The sequence below is a fragment of the Octopus bimaculoides genome, chromosome 1, assembly GCF_001194135.2.
Source record: "Octopus bimaculoides isolate UCB-OBI-ISO-001 chromosome 1, ASM119413v2, whole genome shotgun sequence".
Taxonomy (NCBI): domain Eukaryota; kingdom Metazoa; phylum Mollusca; class Cephalopoda; order Octopoda; family Octopodidae; genus Octopus; species Octopus bimaculoides.
The window spans coordinates 46,641,474-46,647,211 of record NC_068981.1 but is presented as its reverse complement, the minus strand read 5'-3'; the positions used below and the strand labels follow the sequence as shown (position 1 = coordinate 46,647,211).

Below are 5,738 nucleotides of genomic sequence, written 5' to 3'. Positions count from 1 at the left end.
ATATATATATATATATATATATATATATATATATATATATATATATATATATATACCCTATACATACATACTTATATAGGGGATTACGCGTATATGTATATACATATACGTAGATATATATATATATGTATATGCAAATGCATGTGTTTATACATATGTGTGTGTATTTATTTACGTATATATAGGTGCGTACAGAGAACACACATAGACACACCTACACAGACATACACGCACATATTTACAAACAGCTATTCATGTGTGTTTTTGTGTGTGTGTGTGTGTGTGTGTGTGTGTGTATGTGTCTGTGTGATTGTCTAGTGTGTGAAAATATGAAGTTGTTCGAGAAGACGAAGAAGAAGAAGGAGAAGAACCATAATAGAGAAGATTAGAATATAAGAAAATGATAATTTTTGACAACTAGTCGAAAATTGTTTATCAGCAGCACACACCTGCAGTCGAACGAAGAATACTCGAAACAAAGAAAAAAGAAGAAAATTGATATGACGGCTGATATTGTTTCCCTTCCTGCTTGTTTGTATTTTGTACACACCTCATTTTATAGGCGATCCTACCTTGTTTCTTTCTCATTCTCAGCCACTACCACCACCACCCGCCGCTTTTCAGTATCGCTTGTCTTTTTTCTCTCCTGTCCTGTTCATAATTATTTGTTTTATTTCAAGTCTTTGATTTCTTTTTCTTTGTCGTGACCTGCCTGTCATTATCTTTGACTTCACCACCGCCATCAGTACCACCACCACCACCACCACCACCACCACAGCCGCCGCCACTACCATCACCAACAACAACCACGACGCCACCGCCATCATTATCACCATCATCTTACTAACGAAAAAAAACATCATCTTCACCTTGAAAATTATGGAAATGTTTATAGATATTACTAAAATCATATTATATCAATATGATTGTAATCAAAATTAAACAGAATCGTCATAAAGTATGGTTTCAGATTTATATCAAAGAATATATTTTACTACGTCAAGAAATCGACACTATTTCAGGACAATTTTCAAAGTATATTTGAAACTATCGAAGGTGATCAATTGCTGTTTAAGAATGCTTTAACAATATGCGAGGAAGTGCTGAAAAAAAAGATCGGTTAATTATGATTTTATATAACATATTCTCCTCTCAGATTCACACACTTATTGCAGTGGTCATTTCAGTTTTTATTAGCTCTGTAAAAGATCTCTGAAGTTCGAAGCTCCAACGAAGCTTTTCGTGATACCCTTAAAGCGAGAAATTTTTCAGCAAACCCTCGTAGTTTTACATTGTGAGTAAGATGGATAGTGAATGATGGGTTGTGATAGACTTTCTAAATTTATAGCCATTTGGTCGTTTTTCTTTGTCTCAGTTTTTATCTGATGTTGGAGCTTCACATATTTCTCATGTTGTGAATCGGATGCCTTCCATTAATCAGGAGATACGTCTACAACCAGCACACCCAAAACATATTTAGAACGAGCTGTTGCTGATAATATGCAGGCATATACTGAGCTTAGGGCGTCTGAAGAGATTGATGGATGTTTAAGAGCTTTAATCTTCGTCAGTCAGGCATGTATTCTCACAGTCTATGTTGCTGACCTTGAAGCAATCCTTGCTTGATCGAAGACACTTAACAGGATGACATATAGGATGGCATACGCTCACAGTTCTCTAGCTGTTGTTTAATGGCGAAGAGATATCACCTATAGTATTCTATAAAAGATTATATTGGTGTGCAAAACATTATTGGGGGAAAAGTAGTTGATATCTATTCACCGAATAGCCTACGCCAGAGGTCTGGAAGATTGTGAATAATTTCCCAACATCTCATAGCTGTATTAGCATAACTGAATCGGGATAAACTCTACATAGAAGGGAGTAACGTGAGTTTGAACTATGCGAAATACACGCAATGTGACAAAACTATACGCATACTTTACTAGTTGAGTATTTCTGCCTTACGGCGTTCAGAAGCAGCTGTGCATGTCGATCAGATTCATGTATACACTCCATACAATCATTGCAATCACATCACCGCCTTTCTTTAACCGGAAAATGCTGGCAGTTCTTGATAAAGTGGCTATGGTGTTAAAGATTTGAGGAGAACAATACTGGCAAAATTTGATGGTTGGTTTCTATTCGGCCATCATTTCATCAACTTCTTCAAGTCCACTTGGAGAAGGAGATTTTAAGAAGGAGGTGATAGATTCCAACAACTTTGCTCAAAAGCCATTGAGTACTTAGCTTTAGTCTTAGCATGCATGTGGATGATACAGACATGAGTGGTCACTTCCCACAAAAGTTGTTACAAACCGGAAGTTTACAGAGGTCAATGAGTGACTCAATGTAGCTGTCTCCATAGAATGTTTATCTTTTATATTATTGCTTCCATAAATATTTTCTAGTATACAGGTCTACATAATCACACACCATTATTTCATTTTTGTACTTGCTTTGCAATATTTTACATATGATATCGCTCTTGTGGGACATAGAAACGAGTGTTATTATTTGGAAGATCTACTTTAGCAAGCTGTAGAGATTTAGAGGCGGGGAAGTACAATGACGTTCCTTGAAAAGTTATGGGCCTTGACTAGAACAAACTGGTTGATGTGGTCGGAGATTAATATGATTAATTTCATGAAAACCTTGGTCTGGTCATACTATGGAGGCATCCAACCGCTTCAATCAACATTTTATAGGTACCGACGTATCTCCAGAATAACCTTTCCGAGCTGAAATCCTTTTCTATGCACCTGTTCGGTGACTGAGTATTGTTGAAATATGGAGATATGTCTAACAACTGCTGTCACGTATAAGTAGAATACGGTCATTAGCCGAATCCATCGTCATGATTAAGTGCCTCGTCGACCTTATTTAAACGGACAAAGAAAGCAGTAGCTGTTTCCTTCTGTCCGATAATTCTAGCTATAGGATTTTATGTGTAGGATTAGTCTGAATAGATTGAGGAGAGAAATTTGGCTTATACTCTAGAGCTCATAGATTTTTTTTTCATGCTTCATATGAAGAAGAAAGTGCAGGTGGAGAAGAAAGTGCTGTACTCAAGTAAATTTATTGAAACATGAGTGAGAGTCACGAATATGGAAGGAGTCGATGGAACTACTCTAACTATACGATTATAGTTTGGAAAACGACATTTAGGGAGGATACTTGTTCTTGGTGTTCCGGGTAATTTTGGATCTATTGGTTTCCTTGACCTATAAGGAGGTTGCCCTGTATCACGGGCACTAACTTATTATAATAATATTATTATACAACATTTATATTCCATGTATACTTATGTTTCACATAGCTTTTTTCTGTTAAATTATAATAGTAATGGTGGTGGTGGTGATGATGATGATGATGATGATGATGATGATGATGATGATGATGATGATGATGATGACGATGCTGACGATGATGATGATGATGATGATGATGATGATGATGATGATGATGGTGATGAGGGTGATGAAGATTATGATGATGATGATGATGATGATGATGATGATGATGATGATGAAGATGATGATGATGATGACGACGATGATGATGATGATGATGATGATGATGATGATGATGATGATGATTTCTTACTTAGTCACAAGACATAATGATTTTCTTTATTCGCCTAAAGCATTATTATAGGGATTGTTTGTTTTCATTTCCCACATTCTGGTTATCTTTAATTCCAGATCGTTATTTTTTTTTATTTATTCATTTGTTATGTTTTCGATAATCTCTCTATTCCTTTTTACAGATATATTACCGTCTGTTGATTCGAATACATTATTATCTCTAGGGAGTGATAACTACATTATCGTGTTATTATTATTATTAATATTATTATTATTATTATTATTATTATTATTATTATTATTATTATTATTATTATCATTATTATTATTATTATTATTATTATTATAATTATTATTATTATTATTATTATTATTATTATTATTATTATTATTAGTATTGTTATTATTATTATTAATATTATTATATTTATCAGTGTTGTCGTCATAATCGTCTTCATCATCGCCATTTCACCCGACGCCGTCGACATCATACCCACTGCCACCACCATAGTCAATTTCTTTCACGAAACATAATATCCATTTTCTTCGTATAGAGAGAACTATCCATGAAAAAGCGGTTAATTATTTCAAGGATTTTTAAAATTTTATTTTAGAGGCTTAACAATGTGGTTCCGTGTTCCATTATCTTTGCAATGGGTACCAATTTGTCGCAGATATTGTCAGAATACCAGTACGCTATTTGTAGGTCGGTCTTACAGTATAATATATTGATTGGTCTCGGCTTGGACTTCTTTGATCACATGTCTGTTCTATTAAAATCGAGCTGTTACTTAAACAACAAAGACAACAACAACGGCAATATCAACAGCTGCAACAACATCACCAACAACAAAACTGCGACTGAGAAGGCATAAGCAACAATAACAAGAAAAAAAGAAGAATACCAGCAAACGTAGAATGAGATTTAGCGTGCTTTTAAGAGATAATCCTTGAAAGCACGCTAAATATTGTTTATATATGCCAAACAGGTATTCATACCGACTGATACTCGTTAGACTCGAAAATATCCTGCCCTGTTTGATACAACATAGCTTTTCGAGAAATCCAGCGATGGAGCAATTGCAGGAGCCACCACCGAAGCCCATACTTGGTTGATCTGACTTGTAGAAAAGTCATCACAATTTCCCTCAAATCATGCACTAATCTCCAAATTAGGTAATGGTATAAAATACAATATCCAAAAACAAAAGATGGGATTGTTACGGTTGGAATACCTTTGATAAAACATTCGATTAAAGCAGCTTTAATAATAGAAATAACATACATCACAATAAGGTCAGTCAGTACTGAGATTGACGCGATTTTCTTATATCTATAAGCATAGAATGTTCCCGTACAACGCTTTAAAAAAACAAAAAAACAAAAAGAAGTTATTCATCATTGTAAAATATAATTTGTAATGCACAGGTATCGAGTGTTAGGTTTGCCTGCAGACATGAGTTCAATTCTACAGGAATTTGTAGCTGCATTGCAGTTCATTGGATCTGCTAACATACAGTTTGTTATCATACTTACACAATCACGAAAACATAATCACAACAATACGTTCGTACACACTCGGACACTCATCCATATATATGCATGTGCGTGTCTGAGTGTGTGTTCCCAATATCCATCCGTCCATCCATCTACACATTCATCCATCTAGCTAAACATGCATGCTTTCACACACACGCACACACACATGCACATACACATACGCGCACACACACACACACATACATTTACGCACACATACATTCACAAGCCGAGGAGCTTGAGTAATTTAAGCGTTTTTGCATAAGAATCAAAGCATTGATGAACAGTAGCGCTTCTTCTCAAACACACATACATACATATATTCATACATAGGTACATACAGTATATATAGTTCGAAGATACACCATGTAAATAATCAGGAATCACAGACAGTGAGTTGTATGTCTTTTACCCTCGCCCAGCTTATTTGATTACTTTGAAAAATAAGTAGGTAATTGTTAATGTATAGATAGATAGATAGATAGATAGATAGATAGATAGATAGATAGATAGAAAGATAGATAGATAGATAGATAGATAGATAAATAGATAGATAGCCAGATAGGAAGAAATATAGTGAGACACACACATACATATATATATATATATATA

General features: G+C 34.7%; 1 long non-coding RNA gene across 1 annotated transcript in view; it reads right to left on the bottom strand.

Moving 5' to 3' along the window:
- Nucleotides 1-5,738, bottom strand: part of LOC106884018 (uncharacterized) — a 210,179-nt gene that overhangs the window by 196,229 nt on the left and 8,212 nt on the right. The gene's annotated exons all lie outside the window — the stretch shown is intronic.